This window comes from Nannospalax galili, unplaced genomic scaffold (genome assembly GCF_000622305.1).
Source record: "Nannospalax galili isolate Female #2095 unplaced genomic scaffold, S.galili_v1.0 scaffold96, whole genome shotgun sequence".
NCBI classification, from domain to species: domain Eukaryota; kingdom Metazoa; phylum Chordata; class Mammalia; order Rodentia; family Spalacidae; genus Nannospalax; species Nannospalax galili.
Window position 1 is genome coordinate 510,523 of NW_008342018.1, and position 27,491 is coordinate 538,013.

Genomic DNA, 27,491 nt, shown 5'->3' on the forward strand with positions numbered 1-27,491 from the left:
AGCATAGGGTGGAGATTTATTTATAAAAGAGTGGGTGCTCCCCCATTTACGGCTGTACTGGAAAGCCCACACTCAAATATAGATCCTGTGGCTTCTTGACAGCAACACAAAATGGCAAGAGAGGAGCCTCATGTGGTTTTCGGCTTATATAGCCCCTCCTCCACAGGCAAGTGTCATAGTCCACCTTGTCTCTTCTTGTCTTCTCCTGACTTCCAGTGTCCTTCATTTAAATATCCTACTAGATATTTTATTCTCTCTCTCCTTAATAATGTGCATGGTCTCATCTAAAAAGGGTTTGTCTTAGCTCTCACTGAAAGACAGAGTCAATACAAAGAATGTTGTAGTTCAAAAACTGTTAACACTTAAACATTAATATGGTAGATCTCATACAACTAGTTTTAAATGTCTTTAAATTTCTGCCACGCTTTGTAGTTTACTTACTCTCAAGTTGTGAACACGGCAACAAAGATCAAGGCTTTTATGAGCTATTAGGAAATAGTGACCTGCCATATAGTACGCAGTACTGACAGGGTGACACTTTTATAAAACTGCTGCTCCTAAACAGATCCTGTTCACACTCTGTGGGAGTTTCATGCTGACTTTCCTTTATGTATGTTCCAGTGATTCATTCTTTCCAATTCTATATTATTAATGTGATCTATGGTCCTTTAGGTCAGGCATTGCAATATTATTTTTCTACTAAAAATCTTAGCATTCCTGTGTCCCTCTTCATCTTCTCTCTTGGCAAGGATTCAAATTCTCAGCTGACCTCAGACCCAGATGAAGAAAAGGTTTACTACCTCAGGCTTCTAAGAGCCCTGCAGTGCCCCCCACTTTGCTCAGTGGCCTTTCCCTACAGGACTTGTTAGAAGTCAGTATCCCTCTTTCCCTCTGTTTCTATTTTGAATGATGAAATGCTGCTTGGAAGGTTAAAATCACTTCTCTAAAACTTTAAATATGGCAATCTTAATATAAATTTTATGTGTATTATTTCCTTGAAATTAGACTATTATAGAACAAAAGAAAATAATTAGTTTACAAAACAACCACAGCAAAACCAACAACAAAATCCAGAATCAAATTCAATTGAAGATTTTTATTCTTGAGCGAGGAAAATTTTTTGAAGGAAGGTTAAGTAAAAACCACATTTTTCAGTTTAGAAAAAGAGATTCATATTGTAGTCCTAGAGAAATCTCTTTTAAAACAGTGCAGAGACTATAAAATATATAATTATCTCTCTAAGAATGATTTATGATTGAAATAGAGTAATCCTGGTAAAAAAACCAAATTGCTTCCATTACCATCCAGCTTTGTTGTCATAAGCCATCTCCCTTTCCCAGAGCCGAAGGGCTGTTAACTTACTGAAATTTTGAAGTGCCCTAAACACTGGTTTCTGCGAATAGCTAACACTGTAGCACAAACCGTACACACAATGGAAATGCAAAAGCCCCACATACAACCTTCAAACCTGCTCATGAGGGGAAGATAATCGACAGAATTAATGACAGCATTCGTTTTCATTTTCAATTTTCATCAAGGGTAGAGCACACCACTAACCATGAGTCGCATTGTAACCAAGCCCCTCTCAGGAGGAATGTAGGCCCTTGATTTATTGAAACTAATCTTGAAATCATGGTACCATACCTGCTGACTACCGTAGAAATAATTTACAAACATTAATTGCGGGAAAGAGTGGAGCCATTTGCTTCAAAGAGCCCATCAGCAAGCTGTCCTTCCTGTTTTATCAGTAAGCAAAGCTGAGAACAAATAACAGATGGAACTGTCCCTTGGTGGCGGCACAGAGCACTCATGAAATATAGCACAATCTTCCTCCAGTGTGTTATGCTTTTAACAGTGGAAGATCAGAGGCAGGAGAGTGTGGGTGAGGATGAATGACTCTGCGTGATGAAACATCCCTTTCTTCTGGGAAGATTCCTATAGCAGATTGAGCTCCGGCCGTTGCTCTCAGAGACTTGATACAGTGTCATTACGAAAATGCATCTGGAAGAGTCTCGGTGAAAGGGACAAACCTCGGAAGACCAAGGTGAATCTAAGGCCTGTTCTGCACTCCTAATGGGTGGTTAAAGTCTGGTTCCTTGTATAAGCATCAAAAACGCACCGCAAAACCACAGATGAAGCTGCCATAGACAGCTGTATTAGCTGCTCATTTATAACCTGTCAAAATCACTTCATCCTTTTGCAATATTTTAGTCATTATTGTAACTACAAGGATATGTTTGTGCATTTTAGATGTGTTAGTATGTGGCTAAAATCCCCTCCTGCATCTGTTGTGTGAATAGCCACATTGAAAAAGGTTGTTACTAGGGCTCTGGAAGCTGGATGGAGAGTATTTTTTTTTTCCTAATGGAAAAAATCTATCAGCCCAATGTCAGTGACCATTATTAAACAGCTTTTAGGCAGTCAGATAGGAAGTGGTCCTTGATCCCCTTAGCAGATCTTTTATGCATGCCTAGTTCATTATCACATTTTATAGCAGCTGTTCTAAATGTTGTCTAGTTATCCAGGTTGCTTTTCTTTTGAAAAAATCTGCTTCAGTCCTTCACCTTTGAGCAGTGCAATGCAATGTTTAGTAGCAATGCTTTGTTAAAGTGGAAAGTTCCAGGCTTCCTGACTTCTTCTAATAAACATTGACTACCGGCCCCTGCTTCTTGCCCTATTAATTTCTTTCCTTCTGTGCTATGTGAAGGAAAAACCAACAATTCCTTTCTTCTTTGAAGTTTATCCAAATGCATGAATTCTTAATTTTAACAATGTTATTCATCCTTCAACCATTAGGATTTTCAAAAAGAAAAAAGAAACCTAATAGAAACCTTCATTATTCCACCAAAGTTGACCCCATGTTGGCAAATCCTTTGGTCTTTGATATCGTATTGCTATTTTCCCCCTTAAACTTCATTGTCTATATATTTTTATGTGACCTGCTTCAAGTTTTTCTGAAAAAAATGTATTAAAAATTCCATCTCTTTGGAATGACAAATTTTTTTAAATGATTACTCTCATTGGCTCACATTTACCTCTTCTAATGGAAAAGAATCAAAACATTACTTCCAAACTTGCATTGTTTTTCAAGCTACTAGCTCTTCTGTTCTTGCAAAACTCCTTCAAAGATTGGCCTATGGTTCCTGTCATCATTCTCCATTTAATTTGCTCCTCTCATTATGAGAGTCTCACTCTCTTCTTGCCTGTTCTAAATCTTCCTATGAAAGCATGCAACTCGTGTATCTACTGACTGCCATCGTGATAGTGTTAGGTATTTGGCTCCTGATGCTTTTCCCACCCTGGGTTTTCAGGTCTTGGCAGGAAACAGGGCTTCATGGACAAGGATGAACAGATCAGATGCTCCTCCTTACTGTACTTAGACTGTGCGGTCACAGGCACATAGTTTCCACTTGGCAGTGAGATGGTTCCATCTGGGGCTAGAAAAGAAATTATTCATAGTAATACAGTAGCAGCCACAGCAGAAGCTGGAAGTTGACAGTGTTAGCTGCAGACCGCATGGTGTTCCAAGTGTTGCCTCCTGCTGTCGGCTCTGCCATTGTTCTCACCTACTTCTGCTGTACCTTGCACATAATTCAGTGAGCTAAGTCACATCCTTCTCATAAGTTACTCTCTTCTCTTCATTACAGCATGTTTAGTGTATCTTCCTTTGAGTCAGAGATCTCACAGATGTCGAAAATGGTACTTGGGATTGGCCTCTAAGTATTGATGTCTTAGGGAAAGTGGTGTGAGACGTGAGTGTTGGGACTGATTTTCAGACTGGAGAGGAAGGTAAGACATTTCATCAGTCTTTCGGGATATGTATTTGGAACCTGAACAGGTGGTGGGAAAAGAGCTGACTGAAGAAGCCTGTGGTTTATGCAGTGAAAAGATCTCTGGAATGAAACACCTATTAGAGGTAAAGATTTGGGTGAAACCAAGTTGCCCCTGTCCCTAAACAGATTCAAGATTTAGAGGAATTCCTGAGCTTTTCTAAAAACAAGGAACAACTGAAAAAAAAAAAAAAAGTTAAAGAGGCTGATCTCCCAAAATTCTTCAGAATAGCAAACACCAATTTCAGGAGCTCTCAGAGTACTCTCTGAGAGTCTCAGGGGCTAGAGAGATGGATCAGCAATTAATAGCACTGGCTGCTCTTCCAGAGGACCAGGGTTCTATTTCTAGCACTTATATGGTAGCTAAGAACTGTCTGTAGCTCCAGTTCCAAGGTACTGGACACCCTCTTCTGACCTCTGTGGGTTTTACATCACACAGGTGCATTCACATACATACAGGCAAAACACTCATACACATAAAAAGAATCTTAATTTTCTGTGCTTCTTCAAACTTTTGCATAGTTAAAAATCTTCCTCAGAGTTTGATGTCATGTTTGTAAAATTGTACTATTGGTTAATCTGAGTGTCCTGATGTTTTGATGACATAAAAGTGACAACAATGACCACAAATATGAGGAATCCTAAACCTAAGAATTATATCATGTGAGTGCTTACAGAGGCTTGAAGGACCATAAACACATCACCTCTGCCCCTCTTGGCAGTGCTGGGGTTCGGATCCTGAGAACCAACTTCATTTATCTCTTTCTAGTTTTGTCCATTAGTGGACAACTTGGAGCTAGTCATTGCATGAATATTTCAAATGGTACAAATCAGAGCTCAGCTGTCTTCTTTTGCTGGAGAGTGAGTTGTTAAGCACATGCTGGCTCATTCCTGCTCTTATGAATGTCAGAGATACTTTCTCCTTTGATAAGTGCATTTTCTTGCTTGGAGGTCACACTCCTTATGGTTTGAAGGTCAACTCTCCCCTCCCCCAAAGTCTCATGTGTTTGAACACTTTGTCTCCAACTGTTGGTGCTCTTTCATTGGACTCTGGAAAAGTATAGGAAGTAGGGTCTACTTGGAGGAAATGAGTTACTGCATGGTGGGTCTTGGGACTTATACTCTTGCTTACTTCCTGCCTGATCTCTCTCTCTCTCTCTCTGTCTCTCTCTTTCTCTGTCTCTCTTTTCTGTTCCACCAAAAGTTGAACAGTTGACAAGTCCCAGACTCACATGCTGGCTTGCCATGGAGCCTACTGCCAACATACCTTCCCTTCCATGGACGGCATCTCCTTAAACCAGAAATAGGCCTCCGTCTCTTAATTTTCTTAACCAAGTATTTTATCACAGTGATGAGTAAAGAAATCCATGCATGAGGAGCCTTAGAAGTCTTAGAAATGATGGGGTAGGAGAGGGTGGTTTCAAGTGGGCAGATGCCAGCAAGTTGAATAGAATCAACGGCTTTGTAAAGAGTGGTTGCAAGGATTTTTCCCTTTTATAACAGAACTGAAAGGTATGTGTAAGAATAATAGTGATTTTTGAGAACGAGTGACCTTGAACAGATGACAGTACAAAACTACAGAAATGGCTAGTCAGTCTGAGATTGTGTAATGAAAGCATTAGTCGAGTGGCAAGAAGGAGTCTAAATTCTTGTTTTGTTTCTTGACTATTGACTGGATTCAGTGGAGGCTTGGGATAAGGAAGGTGAGATGCTAGAAGGCCTTTAAATAATGAAGATCAGAAGAGCAGGATGTACGCTGATGTAGAAGAACATTCAAACCACCCTCTCTTTATTTGCCCCCAGGAGGTGTAGAAGAGTTCTTTACCTAGGTCTTGGGGATGTATTGGTGAAGAGTGCCAGCAGTTTGTAAGGGGAGTTCAGTCACTGTTCTTCTTATGCTGGTGGTAGAGGCTTTTGTTCAAAAGGGTTCCTTGATAGCTGAACATGAGACTATTTAAGGGCAGCACCAGCCAACTGGCACCATCCATAAGCAGGATGCACAATGACTATGTGGTGGCCATAATCATCAGAGCAAGCTCCTCGGTAGCATGTTCTGAATTGCAGGACTCTTCAGTAGTCACCAGTCCCTTCAATAAAATAGATGATTGTATTTTCATCCTTTCTGATTTGTATTATGGAAAACATCCCACTCCTGGGATTTGTAGGACTTACACGGGTCACTATGACAGGGAGTTGATCATTCTAGCCCAATTCTCAGACGTGAGTTAGATCCACAATGAAGAACTCTTTTTATGATGGATTTAACAACAACGGCACTTGTGTGTGCAGTAAATCTTCTTCCTGGCCTTCAGCAAGGGTTCTTTGGCTATTTCCTAGCATTGCAGATAAATAGCCCTTAATGTGCTCAGCCTATTCTTTGTTCTGGATTTATGCACAATGATTGTGACATGCTGTCCTTTCAGAGAAAGCATTACAAAGAGATGCTACTCCTTTAACCAATGATCAGGCAAGCATCATGAACAGTGATATTACATTCTAAGGGTAATGTGCTTTTAAGGGTCAGCATTCACATAAATGTGTTCAATCACCAAATGTTACTGTTTTGACTTTGTGACAAAAATAGACTGCCTGCATTTCAGGTCATGCTGGCTAAAATATATCTTAGAGATGGCTACACAGACATTTAATGGTAGGGTTCCTCGGTATGTGAATATAATGTAGTAGAATGCTAATGGAATGCAAAGGAGCTACAAAGTCTCAGATAGCAGAAATACATATAGCAAACATGACCTGGAAAGGGAGATGTGTGGAGCTTTGGGACATTGTGAAACACTGACTCTGAGCTACCTGGATCCCTGAAGGCCAAGAAATACCACTGTCTCTACTCATCAGAACAACACATTGCACTTCAGGTTATAAACTGAGTTTTGATCTCACTTGACCTCTTGGCAGTTCAGTCTTGTGGTTATTTTTCTGAGTACATGACTGGAATAGGTCTCTTAAGCAATGGTCCCTGCACCATGGAGTAAGGTAATTATGATACGAGTTGTCTCTACTGTCTAAACTACTAAAATCCATGGCAAATTGCATCTGTAGATGAATCATAAAAATTAAAACTGTCATCTAAAACTTGAAAGTTGTTGAGTTGATGGTTATCTGATTCTTGTTTCAGTCATGTAGATGTGCAGGCTTGAGAGCTGGGAACGAATTCAATGGCAGAGCACTTGCATGGCATATGCAGGACCTTTGATTCAATCCCCTGAACCATAATAAACAATCAAACAACCACATTCCGTTTTAAAAGAATATGTAGTAGCTTGGAAGATACAGAGGTAGTGAATGGTTACAGATTGAATCCCTAGTTATCCATTTAGCAAATATGTATTCACTCTTGATCAAGATCAAAATTTATACTGTATGCTAGGTGTTGGGAGTAAAATGATGAAAAAGAATCGTGACACGGCATTTTCTTTGATAGCACAGCTATTTTGGTAGTTCTGAGGGCTCATGTGAAGATATTGAGTGAAAATTTGCATGAGTGAAGCGTGAGGACATTTGGTGATATAACAAATGTGGAAGTCACTGGTCTATGGATAGGTCCATCGGGCACACTAATAAGCTAATGTGTCTTACATCTAAGTAAAACCTGTCGTATGGTGAAAATACAGCAAGAGATAAATCCTTAGTGCATGCTGGACTTCGGTATCCTAGGTGAAGCCCTTCAGGGACACCACTGAGTAGAGTGACACAGTTAGAAAGTATTAATGAAACGTTTATGGGCTCAAAGACAAAATAACATTGATTGAAAGAAAGGAGAGTGCAGTTTAGGGGTTTTCGTTTCTTACCAGCTTGGTCTACAATAGTGAAATAAACCAACCCAAGACAAACCAAGTTCAGTTGCGATGCTTGTGATCCCTGTGGTTCTGACAATCCTAGGTATTTGATCAGGTGATTCAAATAACATAAAACATTTCTCATTTATCAGGTGACGTTGACAATCTCTACTTTGACCTCATCTCTGAGTGCGTGTGTGTGTGTGTGTGTGTGTGTGTGTGTGTGTGTTTTCATTAATATCAGCAAACTCCTGTGTTTAAGTTCTTTGCTTGGAAATCTATCAATCTCAGGAATCTTGGAAAGGTGGTAGAAGATGACCTAGTTCCATTTACAACTAGATCCTTTCCTGGGGCATGTGCTTCTGTGTCATAAAAGATTTTATTTTTCTTTAAAATATGCTTCAATCTTTAGTTTTAGAAAATGTGGGGGTATAGTGAGTGGAACATGTCGTTTTTAACTGAAGGCATATCTACAGAAATTTAAGTACTAACTCCTATTTTTATTAGTTGGCTTAAAACTAAACATCAGGTACATTAATAAGTCATGGGCTTTTGCTCCGCTCATGAGACAATTTTTTTTTCATTATAAACATGTATTTCCCAAACTGGACCACTGGGGGGCAGCATAGCGCAAAGCTAGCATTTCACTCCACTAGGTTTTCTGTAATGTTTGTCCCCAAAAGCAAAAATCTTGTCTTGTGCCATTCATGAAAGCAGAGCCTTTAGCAGCTGTCCGCGTCTTTTTCCTTTGTCAAGTTCGTTTCTCTTGCTATTTTCCCAGGGTTCTTCATGGGTTAAAAGTTCTGAAACTTCTAGAAGCTTAATTAATAAACACAGAAACTAAGTTGAAGCTGGCACGTTGCCCTTCCCTGCTCAACCACGTGGGCATGCCAGGGTAATTGTAGTTATTTACATTTGGCATCCAACTGACTCCACAAGCAACACTGCTTTTTCCTCCTCTATGAGTACCGAGCCTATTAAATTAAACAGGTTAATGTGACTACAGCATTTCGCCCCTACTATCCCCACAGCTACAGTAAATCTGCCACCTGTTTATTTCCATAAAAATTCAATTACAGCACTGCTAGCTATTCTTCTTGTGTGAGCAATTAACTTCAGGCAGTGTCCAGCCAACCAAAGGCTAGATTGGCCTGTCCTTTCTTTCTTTCCCTTTGCTCTGTTTAGTTGCCCGTTGTTTCTTCTGTTAAGTGACTACTCCGCCTTCACACCAGTGAAAGAAATGAAACAATAAATTGGACCACTGGGTAGTCTTATGGCAATGAAAAACAAAACCGAAAAATCACTAACAATGTTCCTGCTTCCCTCCTGTTCCCAAAGTGAGGAAGCTTTGGAGGCAGAAGACAGTGCACAGTCATCTGGGCCACCAGGACCTCAGTGACTGTCCACCATCCGTAATACACCAGCATGGAGAAGGGATCGCTTTAAACCTTGTTCTTTTTCCTTGTTCTTCATCTTTGTAGGAAATGCAGTCATGTAGAGAAAGCTTGGCAAAATGCCACAGCATCCTGGCTGTGGCAATAAAGCAATTTCGAAGAGATAAAACCACGTTGGCCCATGCTTCCCAGCAGCTGATAGAACCAAAAGCATTGAAAAGCAGGTGCAGTGCATGTCTCTGTCTCTTTAAGAGGAATGAGTGTTTGGTTCCAGGCTACCAGGCAGCAATACCGACATTTACCTTTTATTTGTTTTCTTCTTTATGATGTCTGCTTCTCTCTATCATATTTCTTTTCCTTCCCACAAAAAGTCTGTCAATATAAACAAGAGGGGCCAGATCTCACAGCTGATGATTCCCTGCAGAATCTAATGACTGGGCACAGTTTGAGGTTCTTGTATCCCTTCAATCTCTCATACCTTGGACGCTGATTTTCTTGAATAAGTGCTGTTCATAGTAAATACACATATAAACATTGTTTATGAACATAGGGAGAACCAGATGCTGTGATTCTGCTGAATGAACATATTAATGTACATTCTTACCTTTATACACATAGATTAGTACATCTCTTAGTCCCTATCAGAGAAGCTTCATTTTAGAACAGATGGTGATTAACACAGAGACTTACCACTGGTCAGTAAGGGACTGTGGAGTACTTAGCTCCAAACGGTGCATCTCTATCATCCCACAATTCATTCTACAAGGCTCAGGGATCATCATAGAAGGGAGGGGGCATAAAGATTATAAAAGCCAGAGGTAGTGGACATCTGTAGTGAAACAGTATTTTTATCATTGTTGTTGCTCTCGTTGTTTATTTGTTCTCTTGAGAGAGAGTCTCCCTGTAGCCCCAGCTGGCTGCATCTCATAATCTCAGAGTTCTACGTACCTCTGCCTCTGCCTCCCAAGTGCTGGGATTAAAGGCATATGTCACCACCCCCAATGTGAAACAGATTTGCTCAACATAACAGTGCTTTGTTACACATGAATTCAGCGGCTGTGATTACATGCATAAGACCTGTGCAAGATCAAGCCAGCCACAATCCCAACATGGATGGAGAAGGGACTCATGAAGCCTGATCTCTATCTGAGGTACTATTAGAAACTGATGTCTGCTGGGGGATGAAGAATCAGTTCTCTTCATGGATGTGGTCACAGAGAGCCTACCCATGCTCCATAGATGGTCCTATACGCATGTTTGTCCAGGCAGCACTAAGTTTAAAAACAAAGCACATGAATTTGGCAGGGAAAGGTGGTCAAGGGAAGGGGAGGGATTGGAACAGAGGGATTGAAGGTGGATTTAGTCAAAAAACATTATATGAATGTATGAAATTCTCAAACAAAAAAAAATGTAATTTAAAAAGACTGGGTTGGACCCATGTGATCATTAAGTAAACCATTCCAGTGTTTCAGGTTAAAACAAATTTTCTATAAGCAAGTTGGCACTGAATACTGTCAGTTTATTACCACTAAACGTAGAGAATCAGAGAAACATCCAAAGTACACTAAGGTTTAAGGTGATAGAACCCAAGGAGACTTTGAGTCCCAAGCAAGGGCAGGTTTGTGGGGTGGGTGCAGGGATATTCCAAACTATCACCTGTCCCAACTGGTCACCCAGCAGTATTTACTCAGGTTGTGGTACTGGGCAGGGAATGGATGTAATATGTCAGCCATTGCTAACATACAGGAAGTTGAGTATAAAAATACCCCTGTGTGAAGGTACCCTATGTCTGCCCACCCCCAGCATTCAGCTACTGCAGGGGTAGAAAAGCACAATAGAGTGGACTTCAAAGGCAGCATGTCACAAGGAAAATATACAACCTAATCGAATTTAATCTTTTAAAACAGAGCCTCTGTTGAAGTTTGAAAGGGTGTGCTGAAATCCTCCTAGGGTGAGTCCTTACCATCAGCTAAAATGTGTCAGTGGGAAAAGGGGAGACTTTGGGATCTGTGTTTCATCTCCATAGGGCTGATGAGGCATTAATGAAGAAAGGTCAATGCTCTGTGGCCCCAAGACCACATCCTCTGCCATCAAATGGATTCAAGTTCATGGTCTTGAAAATTGTCTTTTTTTCCTGTCTTCAAATGTTCTCATGAGTCCTTTTACTTTTCAGTTCAAAGTGTACATTAAAATTGGTTTTAAGTGTTTACTTTTCATCCTTGATTTTGGGCAGATGCCTAATTTCCATAGCTTTCTTACCTCCTGAAGAGTTTCAGGCTTTTTGCGTCTGCCAAAATGAAGCAAATGTACGGCTTGGCACTTTGAAGTCTGAGTTAAAGCAAAACTAAATGGACCATGTTTATCTGATCAATTAAAGGCATCGCCTACATCCTCAGCACTGATGTTTCTCATTTAGCAGCATTCTATACAATCCACAGGAAATTAACAACAGACACCAAGCTTAGGAATGGGGATCATTATACAAAGAAATGCAGAAAAGTGTGGAAAAAATTGACGAGGTTTCAGTATAAGCTATATAAGCTGACAGGATTCCAGCACCATCTGAGGAATGTCTTTGTAGAAGGAGGACTGTGGAAAAGCATTACATAAAATTTCCCCCAATAGAACTTTGGTTTAGAACTTCCATTATGTAAAGTGATCTACTCGATCCAAGGACCTTTCTGTGATGGATGCTTTTAATTTTTTGAAACTCATCTTTCTCTCAGCTCGTGTTAACCACAGTTAGGCAAGAGAAGGCTATAAATAGCACCCTGCTAAGCAGAGCCTGAGATTTAGAAGTATTTTAAAGAGCATACATTAAAATTGTCCTTGAAGGGCGTGAGTTGGCTCACGCATAAAGGCACTTGCCATTGAGCCTTGACGACCAATCCCTGGGACTCACATGATGGAAGAAGAGAATCAACTCCTGAAAGATGTTCTCTGGTCTCCACATGCACACATACATGCACACACACATACATATACATACATACTTATTTTTAAAAAATTAAGAAAACCTCTCCTTGAGGCTTATAGGTTTTTGAAACCAAACTGACCAACACCATTCAATTAGAATTAGATGAAATAGATCATTGAACCCTCACACTGTCCTGCATCACTGCCTTTTCCACTCCTCCCAGTAGTAGTTGGAAACACAGGCACATGGTGTGTGACTTGTTCCAGAAAGGCAGCCAACTGTCTTCCCTGAGAAAGGTATGTTATTCCTTGATTGGAGTGAATTATGTTGCCTACCTTGTACCAGCAGATTTGATTTAAACAGCATGGGAAGAATGTCTGTGTTTTCACAGTTGGTAGACTTCAAGGAGCTTGCCCTCCAATTCAAAGATCTGTCTCCAACACTGTGAGGAAACTATTACATGATCTTCATCATATTCAGTGGAACTGAATTCTGTAGGTCTATGGGCAACTTGGGAGGCTTATAAGATTGCTTTTGTGAGCTCCAAATTTTAAATGCTTATTCACCTTAGCTGTGAAAGAGGAAATATGGCAGAGATGAAGCTCATCTATATATCACATACTTCCCCACTATGTCATTTATTTTATTCATCTACCCCCTATCAAGGCAGAAGATGCTTGTCTAGACAAATAAATGGTAATGACTATTAAATGTGATATATTAAATATTCTATATATCTTGGTCATGGAGACTTTTGTAGGTATCTGTAGAAGAAAAATTCCCTGGGGAAAATTGATATAAAAATATATAATTAGACAACTTCATGGAATACAGCTTGATATTATATTTATATATCCAGCACGTAATGATCAAATCAGGGCTGTTAGCATTCCTCTCTTCTTAGACATTAAAAAATCCTTTGATTCACACATAGTAATTGCTTGTGGTTGTAGATCTGGTGTGATACTTCAGTACACATGTACAATAGACACTGATTAAATCAGAATAGTTAAACCTCTGTGTCCTTATTACTTTGTGTTTGGAGCAGGAATCTTATTTTCCAATATATTTATGTCAAGACCCTCACTGTGCTTAGAACACTAAAACTTCTGAATTTTAGCACTTGCTACCCTCCTCTCCTCATCCCTCTAAACCTCTGTTAATCTAAGCCTCTCGTAATTTATCTAAACCAGTGGTCATCTCTGATTGTGAATCCTAATTGGTCTTTAAACACGTGACATTGTGTTTGTATGCCTCGCTTATTTCACTTAAAACAACATCTTCCATTTCTATTGAGTTTGCTACAAATGACAGGATATCTATTATTCCATTGCATGACTTTGTCATTTTTCCCTATCCATTCGTATGTTGTAGATAGGCATGAGGGGTATCTAGCTTGATTCTTTTTCTTAGCTATTGTTAATATTGCAGCACTAAATGTGAGCAGCCAAGCATGGTAACTACCAGTAATCACAGCACTGAGGTGACTGAGCCAGGCAGATTGCTTAGTTCAAGTGTGAGGCTAGTCTGAACTAGAGAGCCAGACCCTGGCCCTAAGACAAAGCAAAACAGATATGGATACATTTTGAAATGCTAAAGTCAGTATAAGCAGATATGTTTTGGATAAGCTCTTAAAAATATAAGAAACCAAAGCAAGCATAGACAGCAAAGACTCAATGGAATGAAGACATGACCCACCAAACAGAATTTTGTTTTTGCAAATAATTCTTCTGAGTAATGATAAATATCTAGTATAATGAAGTTTAGATTTTGTGGCAACTAAAAATAATCTAATTAAAATGGGGGAAAAGATATGAATAGACACTTGAAGAAATTTAAATGTTCAACAAATTTAGGGAAAAAAATGGTGAACTTACTGTCAGGAAGATTAATCAAAACTACAATAAGGTATCCTTCTACCCTAGTTAAAATGGCTTTGATCAAACAGACAAAAAAATAACAAAATGCTGGCAAGGATGTGGAGAAAGCAGACTCTTACTCACTTGATTTGTTAAATACTCTATATATCATGGTTATGGAGGGAATGTAAATTAGTTTAGTCATTATGGAGAACAGTAAGAGGCTCCTCAAAAAACCAAAAATAGAATTTCCATATGTTTCAACTATCCCTACTTGAGGTGTGTATCTGTGATAGAAGGAGTGAACTGTCATCTTGACAGAATTTAGAAGTACCTGGGAGATAGGCCTCTGGGCCTTCCTGTGAGGGGTTATTTTGATTGTGTTAATTGTGGGAGGCACAATTCTCCATGCAGGGGATCCTGGATTGTATAAAAATGGAGAAAGTGCCATTTGGGATGCAGGTATAAAGATGAGTAAGATTGTTTGGGATGTTCTGTATGAAATACATACAAAAAAAAAAGGTGGAAACTTACATTGTTGTTTCCAATTTTCTTCTGTTCTAAATATAAACATTTGTTCATTATAAACTTATTTTGTAATTAAATACTACTAATAGAAAAAGTGGAGAAAGTGAGCTGAGCCCAGCATTGCATTTGTCACTTTGTGCTTCCTGTCTGTGAAACAAGACCAGCCAGCTCCTTCAGCTGTTTGCTGCATTGACTTTTCTGGCCATGATGTACTGTGTACCCTTGAACTGTGAATCCCAACAAACCCTTTCCCCCTTAAATTGTTTTAGTTAGGGCATTTTATCACAGCAACAGGGAAAGAAATGGAAAAATATCATAGGGAAAACTTTTTTGTTGTTGAGACAGGGTATCCCTGTAGCCCCAGCTGGTCTGGAACTCACTATATAGACCAAGCTGGTCTCCATCTCACAGAGACCACCTGTTTCTGCCTCCCAAGTGCTCAGATTAAAAGTTTGTATCGCCATGCCCAGTCCAAGGCACACCCATTTCCGACCTCCATGGGCATTGTTCAATATGTGTGTACTTGCATACATGCAGGCAATGTACTCATACACATAAAATTAAAAAAATAAAAAAAAAATTTTTAGAAAGGGGTAACCTAAAATAAATTTTTTTATCCTGTTGCATTCAACTTTTTGAAATGTTTCAAAATTGTTCTGATTCCATTGAAATTGAAGATTGTTCTCTTATTAATGTGGACTAAGTAAAATTTGCATTACTCATGGTTTAGAAGATATAAGCCTTTGACTTCAATTTTCTGTACTGACAAGTAAAATAAATACACACACACACACACACATACACACACACACACACATACACATACACAAAACAGTAAGAAAATCAATGGGTAAGGCTGGGGAAAGGACATCAGTCACAGGGCTCCTCAAGGTGGATCCCGTTCTGTATTCTTATTGCTTCTCAAAATGTAAATTATTATAGTCCTTTTAAGACCAACAATGAAGTAAAAGTTAACATGAAGCTAGTTTTCCATTTCGATAATGACAGAAATTAAAAAAATTTTGTACATTTTACATCTTTGTTTGGACTGTTTCAATTGCTTTATGTGACACAGTTGAATTAAAAATCAAAATTAGATTACACCAGGACTCAGTTTTCTGTTCACTGAGGTTTCCAAAAATCTAATTCTGAGAATGTATTGGATAAACCCCTCAGCACTTTCATTTTCTTCTATGAAGCTGAGTATATTTTCTTTCTTATTCATCTAAATATCTCTGAAGCTCAGGTCTTAAGTTTTCAAGCATTCCACCTAAGCTTGGGATTGTCCTTGTGACAAAGTGAAGCCTGGAGTGGTTCTGGAATTACTGTTGCATGTAAGTTTTAGGCTATTGAATCTGTTCACATATGGCCCTCTTCATACATGTTACCCTCTTATGGCAAGGATGAGCTGTGGCTGTATTTGGCATAGAAGTCCATGGAAGGATATTTTGCGGGTTATCTCCCAAGAACTCAACAGAAACTCCTGATTTCACTTGCTCCTATAAACAGTAGCTGGAGTGATTATAAAACTGTTTATTGGTATAAACAGTTTCAAGGCCAGCTAGTTAATATTCTTAAGGTTACTAACTCTACTCTGTTTCAAATTATATTTAAAACCCATGCATGAGATTCTTGCCTCATTTTTCTTATGTGTTTGTGAAGAAACTGAGGAATAGCCTGTGAATATGATCTAACCATTGCCATTTTCACAAGTTTTTTCTATTATCATTTGTTTTTTGGCCTTGAACAATGGTGAATGAAAATACTGTATTACATAAAGGGGCTTGAATGGATGTGTCCTGCATGGGTGGGCAATGCTGCTCCTAGAGAACATGGGTTACCAATGTAAATCTCGTCCCAGAAATTATCATTCAGGGAGAGCCCAGAGACTCCCCACCCCCCAACACAGGCTATTGTTCCTGGTCATCCATTGAAATTTGATAGTAAAATTGTATTGCTGAAGACATAACACTTAGATTACAGGACATAAAGAAATCAATCTGAAACTGACCAGGAAGCTTCCTCTCTGCTGGTTAGATTTCATAATGCTGGAAGGCACTAGGGGAGAAAGGATATCAGTGGTCTTGCCCAGTGCTGGACCTTGCATGCTACAGTATTGACTTGCCATGCATGATGTTGTCACAGGTACAGTAGTGACATGACTGTTATGGGTAGTAGTCAATGGCTTTCTGATTGGATTTAAGGCCTGCTACACAGAAGAGAATTCATGCTTTGTACTATAATATTGATTTAAAGCCCATGGCTAGGGAGGTCATAATCCCTAGGGGTAAACCTGCTATTGTTGTTTAAATAGTTAGTAATGTCACATTGCCTCCTAAATATTTACATTTATACCCATAGATTTATGTTGCTCTTAACTTAGAGCAGAGAAGCTTTTATTTTACAATGTGTAATGATTGATGCAGATACTCATAATTAGTCAAATTGCTGAAAATAAGTAACTGTAAATGTTCAACTCTAAATATATATATCAACACATCCCCTTGAATCTCAGGAAACATCAGGGAAAAGGGGCCAGGAAAAAATGTAAGAGCCAGAAGATGAGGAGGAGTGCTATGAAACCCTTTCTTCTGACCTTGACATGGCTGTGATCTTAGGAACTCACAGTGGCTGTCCTTACCTGCACAAGACCTTCCCAATATCAAGCCAACCAAAATTCCAGCAGGGATTGGCAAAGGGCCTGCGAGACCCTACTCCTAGAAGAGGAGTTATTGACAGATGGATAATCATTTTTCTTTCATGGTAAGGTCACTGATAAGTTGCCTATGCTCCAGTGGATGGTCCCACACAGATATGTATATGGGCAGCATTAACTGAACTCAGTGTGTTATGAAATAAAAAATAAATAAAAGAAGAGGCCATGGAGTTGGCAGGAGAATGTGTTGGGTGAGATCTGGGGGGATTGGAATGGATGAGAGGACAGTGGATAGGATCAAAGCATTATATTTATAATATTCTCAAAGAATAAATATTACATATAGAATGATTCTGCATTAAAATTCTCAAATATAAACTATTCTTTCCCCTTTCCCTCAGTCTTTAGTGAGAAATACAGCATTACTGAAATGTAGCTATCAAACAGCTCCAAATTTTATTCCAAGTATTGTTTGTAGACACTTCTTCCTAAATCTTCTATTTCTCAAAATGTCCCTCATCTTTCTTAGATGTCAGTTTGTGCAAGATCAGGACTATGTTGGTAAAAAAAAATCAATCTTTCTTATTTTCAACTTCACAGACATATTGCTTATCATAACTGTACTAGTTTATGCTTTTGCTTGGCTTAGATCAAGAATTCTTCTTCTCTTTAGTCATGGTTGGAAGACTGCCTCAAGATGAATAAATAGAATAAGTTTCATTTTGTTTGATTACATTCTCTAAAGTAGGAAAATTCATTCAGCTTCTTTGTGACAAAATATGCAAATAAGGAAGCATAGAAAGTACTCAGGTAAGGCTATTGTTCAAAAGAATATTTTCATAATATCATAAGTAGAATTTTATATGCTTCTTAAAATAAGAGCAACCAGTAAATATTTTTGTTTTGAAAAATTATAAGCTAAACAAACTAATCTAAAATGCTAAAGCAATCTGTAATAAAAGACTGGGTTTTTTGTTGTTATCATTGTTTGTATGACTTTTGTATATTTAACAGAATAATATTTTTGAAGAATGCAGTGATCAGGTGCTTGGAGATGGCATGACACTATCAAACCATCAAGCTATAGTAAATACTCTTTACTGCTCACTGTGAATTCCAGATCTCATTGTATAGCGGACTGGTTGCAGTTTGAAGACCACCAGCCACTGAGCTGTATTTCAAATGGCATTGATCAGTGCTGTTATTTGTGCTATAGAACCTTAGGGAATTGATCAATAAATTGTTCCTGTACTACAGCAACATTAAAATATATTCAGGAAAAATGTATTTCTCACAGAAGGATATCTTTCAGCTTTCTTTATGGAAGATATTCATCTATTAAGAATGGAATTTTGATTAGGCTGTGAATTTTTTTGAATTCAGATATTAGCTAATTTCATCTGCCAATTCTTATATTACAGAAAATCCATTGCCTTGTAACACAATGTATGATTGGATGTAAACTCCTTCCAAAACTTAAATGGAATTTTGGATCTCAAGATCTCTTGTAGATACTCTAGGGTTTGTTTTTTGGTATATTTGATTATTTGTTTTTGGCTTACACTGAGTCCAGATTAAGTGTCTAGGTATAGGATCACAGTGTCTTAACCTCTAGCAGAAATATCTAATTGGGATACTTAGAAATTATATTCCCATCTTACACTTAATGAATTAAGAGCAAGTCTATACACTGTTTCCCTTCAGAGTTTTTTTTTTTTTATTGTTCAGTTAGTACTCTCTATTTGAAAATTTATGTGAAGAATCAAGTTGATTTAATATTTGTAAAAGTAAACTTCTATTTGCAAGTTATTTTTATTTCAATGGGCTCGATGTACTACAGTGATTTATAAGGATGAGTTATTAATCTGACTAATCCAGTATCAGATGTTGCTAGAATGTTTTTCATTCATCCACATAGCAAATAGTTATGAAATGCATATTGTATGTGAGGTTTGGTACTAGGTCCTGGTAGTTTAACAAGGAGAAATCCAGACATATAATTGGGAAAGAAGGCATATGGTCAAGTACCATAGGAATATAAAGCTGTAATTCTAATAAGAACATGCTTTAGTTCATGGTGTCTACTATAACAAAACTACCATAAACTGGGTAACTTTTAATCAGAAAGCATTCATTTTTTACAGTTGTGAAGACTGGGAGGTCCAAGAAAAGGGTGTCAACATGGTAAGCTCTGGTGAGGGCCCTCTTGCAGGTGGCCAACTGCTGACTTCTAGAATATGAAAGCTTCCTGGAGTTTGTTTCCACAACAGTACTAATGCCTTTCATGAGAACTCTGCCCTCATGACCTAATCACTTCCCAATGGTCCCACCTCTTTCTATTAGTATATGGGATATTAGGTTTCAGTGTTCAAATTTGGCAGTGACATAAAATTTTAGAGCATAGCAGGACTCTAAAAGAGAAGGACACTATGGTAGATGACTATCGAGTTGTTGGAATTATTTAGTAAGAAGTTAGGACTCTGTTTTCTATCTTCCATTCTGTGCTACCAGATCCTGCATCTCCAGTCCAGTTCAGAATAGTATTACAGAGGGATGCAAATGATCTCAAGATATTAGCATTCTCAGTCCTAAATGGGGTACCTACACACACACTCCTCCCAAGGAGAACATTTCCAAAGACCTCAAGAGCTAGAAGTGGTGATGAATACAAGGAAACTGTGTTGTCTAGACACCACAGGGAAGTTACATATATGAACCCACAGTACTTGGGACAGCATTCACAAGACCTGTGCAAGTTGAAGCCAGACAAAATTCCAGCATGGATGGGTGAAGTGGGCAAGAAGCCTAAGTCCTAGGATCTGTTGGCAATTGCTGCTGAAAGAGGGGAAGACCCTTTTCTTTAGGTGTGTGACACTGTTAAGTTGACCAGACTCCAAGGGATGGACTGAAACCCAAGAACATTTGGGGAACACAAATTACAATGGAGAGGCCTGTAAGACAAGAAAATAATAGAGGACATGAAGTTGGCGGAGGGTATACGGTGAGGGTGAAGAAAATAATCAAATTACATTGTATGAAATTCTCAAAGAATCCGAAAAATATTTTAAAAATATGTTATTGGGGCTGGAGAGATCGTTCAGTGGTTAAGGACACTAACTGTTCTTGCAGAACCCGGATTCGAATCTTAGCATCCACATGGCAGCTAACAACTGTCTGTAACTCCAGTACCAGGGGATCCAACAGCATCTTCTGTCCTCCACAGGCATTGCATGACATGGGTGCACTTACCTACATGCAGGCAGTACGCACATATACATAAAATTAAAAATTTTTTAAAAGATATTATCAGTTCAAGTATGGTTGAAGGATTAAGAAGACATCCAATCATCTGGGTGAATGTTCTTCAAAGATAGCTGATCTCTTCAAAGATAGATCTAATTGAGTTTGTGATAATGGGTAGGTCTTACCATGCTAGTGATATTGTTAGAAATTAGTCTATGGCTTGAGGTGAAGAGGCTAGGCAGTAAATTTAAAAAGAATTGGCTAGGGATAGAGATTCCATCTTTGGGGTCAGGGCCAGCACCCTTGTAAGCCATACCTGAAAGATTGGTTAGCTTTTAGAACTCAGAGTTCCATGTAGACAGAAAAGCTCTAGCTAGAGGCAGAAAAGTTTCATCACAAAATAATTTAGTAATTGTTTTCCAATTATAGCCATAAACCATAAAGTTCAGGGTAAATATTTGTAGGTAGTTATTATGGAAAGTTTGGGTATTTTACATTAGAACCTTGGTGGGTATGTATACTATTTATAGTTAGTAGGTATATATATATATTATATATATCTTAGTTTTTCATTGTTGTTACAAGAGACATGACAAAAGCAGCTTAAGGATGGAAAAGTTTGTTTGGGCTCAGGGTTTGAAGTTAGAGTCCATCATATTGGGGAAGGCAGATAGTCACACTGTATCTACAGACAAGAAGCAGAGATGTGAATTTTTATCTTCCAAATTCTTTCCACTTTTTATTCATTCTGGGACCCCAGCCTTTGGAATGGTGCTACCCATATTCAAGATGAGTTTTCCCAACATAAACTTTTCTGGAACTGTCCCCACAGAAACACTCCAATGCATATCCCATGTAGCCTCTAAATTGTTCCAAGTCCTGTCAGGTTGACAATGAAAATAGACCATCACAATGGCATTACCAGATGACCTGCTAAATATTCTATCCATTATAATTGTGAGAAAACTCTGATTAGCCTTTTATCTTTTCCATTTATTTTAGCCTTCACTGGGTATCACAGTGCAGGTCCTGCTAGAGTAATGAGAGAGAGAGAGAGAGAGAGAGAGAGAGAGAGAGAGAGAGAGAGAGAACACTAAGAAAAAGAGGTCTTATGCAGACTCCAGGATAGAGAAGACTATCCCATTTGTGGGCTATTATGCACAGAGGAAAGACAAGATCAGGACACAGTATCTGCAGAGATTAAGGTGCCCTGGTACTCTCTAGTGGGGCTGGAGAGATAGCTCAGCAGTTAAGAGCACTGACTGCTCCTGCAGAGGATCCAGGTATGAATCCCAACACCCAACATGGCAGCTAACAACGGTCCATAACTCCAGTCTCATGGGATCTGTCACTCTCTTCCAACCTCTGAGGGCATTGCACGACATGGGTGCACTCACAAGCATTCAGGCAATGCACTCATACACATAAAATAAAAGTAATAAATAAAATATTTAAAAAAACCTAAAACCAATAAAAGGTGCCCTGATGCTTTCTCAAGGTTTATGGAAGATGGCAATAAACTAGCTTCTCCTGGAAATTAAGCTCAGACATTTCAAGAAGCTTTAACTCCTGCCTGGTGAAAATTAAAATATGTGCTATCATAGTTGATGGTAAAACTGTTGAGGGGAATTAAAGCAGGCTTGTAAATTTTCTGCATCCAGTGAGCACAAGTGCCTAGAGAATTTCCCAGGACAGGCCTAGTTCAGAGGCAATGCTTGCAGACTCTGAAACCTATCCTCACTCATTTGCATTCCTAGTTCCTTAACCAAAATGAGCAGAAATTCCCACTTCTTCAACTGTTGGCTACAAAGCACCTGTCCCTCTTCTTTAAAATCAAAGTTTAGAGTATCTTTGAGCTATAATTGCAAAGTTTGTGAACTTATTTTATTCATGTGTATGGTATGCATGTATGTCTGTGTGAGTGTATGCCATGGGTGTACAGGTGCCCATGGAGGCCAGAAAAGGGTGTCAGTCAGATCCCCTATAGCTGGAGATATCAGCAGTTAGGAGCTCTATGTGGGTGCTTGGAAACCAACTTGGATCCTCTATAAGGACTCTAAATGCCATTTCTCTAGTCCCTGATTACAAGATTCATAAAACATACATTTTGAGAAATTGTGTGTGGTCACAGATTTATAAAATGTATCCATCACTTGTAATTTAGCTTTTCCATTAAACTTGTGATAATTTAAGCACTGCAATATGACATCATGGTTTGTATTTACTTAACTGACCAGTGTAAAATTTGGGTAAAGTTTTCTGCTAGTTAGAAAAATTCTTCATACTTGGTTTTTTTTTTTTTTCTATTTCCCTATGACCCAGGTAAGAAAATAAACAAGATGGCCTATGGTAGAGAGTACAGCCATCTCATAATATCCATATTTCTGAACTCCAATTTTATTCAGTGTAGAAATGTGTCCCATTAGCTAGAGGATGTTAATGTTTTCAAAATATGATCAGAAGAGAAGGTCTGCTATGTGCATACTGATCCCAGTTTAGGTTAAAAAAAAAAATAGTAGGAAGAACATGATGTGCATTCATTAGAAATACAGCTTGAGTTTGGTCTTAGGTAGTCTCATGTGATGTGATATTCTTAGGAGGCTGAACAGTGTCACAGAGCAGCAGTCCTGGCCAGCCACATGAGCACCAAGGTTAACTACTGATGCTGTAGCATACTGTGTTGTTAAACTGCTGTGTTTGACAGGTTAAATATATGTATTAAATGCATTTTAATCTTACGATAGTTCAACATGCTATGGGTTTACTGAGATGTACTAAGTGCTATGTATGTACAAATATGTCTCTTGGCATACAAAATACTTACATTGCATTAGATTTATTCATCTTTGGAAATGTTTAAATATATTTATTTCAGTGGATGATGTAATTTTCAGGAACCATAATGCAAGATAAAAGTCCCAGGTTTGCCTGGGAGCTGAATGAAATCTATGGAGCTGAACTAGAGGAAAAATATGAGAAGTGTATTGGACTTAACAGTTACATTGCTTTAATTTACAAAGAGACAGGATTTTCTGTATACAAAGTGATAATGGAGGTTACTGAGCGTGTGGTGGCACATGCTCTTAATCATAGAAATAGGGAGGGAGAGGCAGGCATATCTCTGTGAGATGGGGGCCATCCTGATCCACATAACAAGTTCTAGGCCAACTGGAGCTAGGGAGCTCTGTCTCAAAAAAAAAAAGAAAACCAATCAACAAACAAACAAACAAAACAACAAGATAATGGAGGGCTGAGGGGATGAGGAGATAGCTTAGCTGGTAAGACTATTTGCTATAGTAGTATGAAGACCTGAATTCAAATCTCCAGCACCCTCATAAAAAATCCAAGTGTAGTCAGGCAGGCACCTGCAACCCAAGCATTGTGGGAAGTGGAGACAAGAGGATTATTAGGCCTTGTTGGCTCCCAATCTAGCTCTCTGTATCAAAGGATCAAGGAAGAGAGTGATACGTATGTTTTCATCTGGCCTCCACAAATGTACATGGATGCATGGCCACATACACATGTGTCTATACACCACAGGCACATAAACACACACACACACACACACGCAAATGATGATTACAGAAGATTGTATGTTCATATTTGGGAAGATCCTCCCTTCTGATATTTAGATGTGATGTCCCCCTGTGTGTCTGATACATCTGTTATTTCCTATATTCTGAGTGTGCATTCACTGATACAGCAGTTCTGTTTTACTTTATTGAGTCATTCTTTGCCAATTCTCAATCCATGTGATTGAGAGAAACTTTTTACTTCCTAATTCCAGGGCTGACATTATACCAATCCTGAGCAATCAGAGTCACAGCAATCAGGGCATGTAACATGAGCCATCTCTCTGTTGGGATTAATAAGATGGAAGGATGCCAGCATCAAGAAGATATTGATTCTCTTTTCGATGAGATGGGAAGAACCTGTCTGGGAATTAAGCCAACACAATGGACACCAGAACAGAAAGCCAGAACACGACCGCGTTGTCATGCCATACTCTGCGTTGTATGTCTCAAGCTGCTGTCACATCTGGATTTTTCAATTACGTTAAGGTCTTTCTTTGCTTAAACCTGGTAAAGATGGTGTCCTGGTGCTTATAATAGAAAAGATTCTAAAATACAGAGTGCCTTGTATTGCCCTCTTGTGCTCTGGGTTGAAGCATACAACTGGGCATAAATCGAGATGAGAAGCAGAATCAGGACAGAAAATTTAATCTTGTATTTTAGATTTCAAATTTAAATGTCGTTATTTTAAGTGTGTTTCAGAGGTAATCTTTGCTATCTGTTCTGACCTATTTCAGAGATTTAGAGGTCAAAACTCAATTTTCCACTTCACTAGACCTTAGAAGATCTTTTCCTAAGGGAGATACCACGTTTGAACTTTGACTTACCTGTTACTGGCTATAGATTAAAACAGACAAAAATTGAGAAGATAAAAGAAGAGAAATGTTAGATTCACCTTAGAACATGATCATCTCCTCTAGTACCATTCTTGGTCTCCTCATGGGAGGAAGAGATACTGGTTGCATTAGTAATGTGCAGAGCAAGTATCTGGGGCACAGTTGTTTGAGGACAAAGTCACTGTTAATAAGCTCATGTTAATAACATGCCTCTGAAGCTTCCTCATTTTTCTACCTCTTGATCCATGGAGTTGAGTGGATCAATAGAACTGAGGATCTTCTTGTCTTATGCTACACATTCCTACTTTGTTGCTCTCTTTGCTTTTCTTCATCATCCTTTCTCTGCAGGCATGAACTTGTTGCTTTTAAGACTTTCATGGAGTTTGTTGGCTCTGCTCATCTTGGATTTTATTACAGTTTAAAAACGGAGGATCATGAGACTGTACATCAATGGTATATATTGGTACATTGATTTACATCCTGACACTGCTGTTTATGTGAATCAGAACTCATATATTTCTACAATAAAAATTAGGAGAATAATTTTTCCTGTTAATTGAATGGGTGCTGTAAGTCAAACGTGTAGCTGGAATTTTTACTATGTGAAGAATTCCTTGGCTTTTATAATCAGCATGTACAAGACTGTTTGAAAGCAGTCACTGGGCTGCATTGTTATCTTGGCTAAGGGAAAGTTAATTTGTCTGTGCGTTCATGTTTTTGGAAGGATCTATTTCACTCTGTGTATGCTTAATGACCCTGGCTTTTTGCTGGAGGCCATTTTTTGTGCTTAGAGGTTTTGTTTGTAATTCTCTGTCACACAGTTATCACGAAAAACAGTTCACCATATTACTGTTGGAACCTTCAAGGCCAGGGCAGAGAATGTGGGGAGGAAAGGCTTACAACTCCCAGATCATAGTCCAACACTGAGGAAAGTCAAGGCAGGAGCTCAGGGAAGGAACATGGAAGAATGCCGCTTACTGGCTTGCTTCCTTGACTTGCTCAGCTACTTTTTTAATACAGCTCAGGACCACCTGCCCGGTGATGGCACTACCCACATTGGGTTGGGCATTTTTATACCAACCAGAAATGAAGAAAATGTCCTATCTACATACCAAGATGATGGAGAAAACCCCTCAGCTGGTGCTCCCTTTTCCCAGGTGTCTGTAGTTAGTTTCAAGTTGACAAAAACTAACTAGTAAATTGAACCCTTGTCAACTTGACATATAAACATATCATTACTAAAACATAACATTTCTTTTTTGTTTACCTCAAGTTTTTATGTTAATATCAAAATATAAAATAAAATAACACCTTAGAAGTCACAGTCTTTAAAAATTCCAATGATTAAAAAGTTCAAGTTCTCTTTAAAAAGTCAACATCTCTTAACTCTGAGCTCCTGTAAAAGTGAAAACAAGTTGCATCCTTTCTTATTCTAAAATAGAAGAACAAGGACACAGTTAAAATTAAATCAAAGCAAAGCCAAAATCCAACTGTCCCATCTATATCAACCAGCTAATCTAACGGAGGAAACCCCTCATTTGAGGTTCCCTCTTCCCAGATGTCTCTAGTTTGTGTCAAGATGACAAAAACTAACCAGCACATTATGACACAATGTCATCACACAAGTGACATCTCATTAACTTTGCTCTGTAATGGAAATTAACCAAAGGATAGATAACAAAAAGATTTTCAGGGAACACAGACTTATGATCTCCACCATAGTCTAGTGGCTAGAAACAAGAGACTAAAGAAAGGTATTATCCAGAGTCTAACACCAAAAAGTAGAGATCATGAGGGTTATCTTAGATTTATTTCTGCCTGCCACAATGAAAATTCAGTAAAGTGCAGATTTTACCCATAAGTTATAAGTTTATTGCTCAAGCAACAGAATTCAAGTGGCAGGAGACAAAGTCACAGCATCTAAAAGAAAGTTGGTTTTATTAACTCATAGAAATTAACATTTTCAGGAGACATTTTGAGCATTAGATAGCAATACGATTAGGATGGAGAAGCATTCTGCTCTACTAAATCTTTTACACACTGAGTAAATGATAGCATGCCAGGAGCCGGATGTTATATGCACTAAATAGGACTTGGAAACAGAAATGACAGAGGATCTAGGCTTAACCAGAATGTACTGGGGTGGGGATCAGGGCAGTCTACCTTCATCTATGTGGGTTACATTAAGTCTTGAAAGACTGTGCCAGGCAAAATCTGAGTAAAGAACATACAGGCTTCCCTCCTGCCATCATGTAACAGCCACCCATACCAGCAAGCACTGCTTTTCATATTTCCATGGTGGCAACTATTGTGTCTTTTTGTTCCATGATAAGTGTTAGGGTTTGGACCTACAGCAACTCCCTCCTCCCCAATGCAGCTGGACCTCACCCGTTTGCAAGCCTCTGAGAATGCAGGAACTGAGCGGAGTTGATGAGCACCCTGGTCTCTGAGGTCAGGAGAAGCAGGCTTTTCTGCACATTTTGGCCAAAGGCAGCAGGCTTTCCCTTTGATGATCTTGATGGATAACCACATTCCACCTTTTGACCAGAAACCCAAGGAGTTGCTTCAGCACAGCAGGCTTTCCCTTTGATAAACAGACACCTTTTGACCCAGGTCCTGGCTGATGGACAGAAGGGGGAGGTTTTAACAGAAGCTGTTCTGATAAGCCCTAGGCTCCCACTTCCCTGATCCCTCGCCTAATTTCTAAAATTATCTCCCTGCTTTCTGCATCCACTGAAACCCCCATTATAAAACCCTAGCTCACAACAGGCGGGCTGACAATTTTTCCTACCCTGAAGAGAATTGTCCCGTGAGAATTTCCTTTGCTAATGAACCTAGCTATCCCTCCAGAGTTTTTATCTG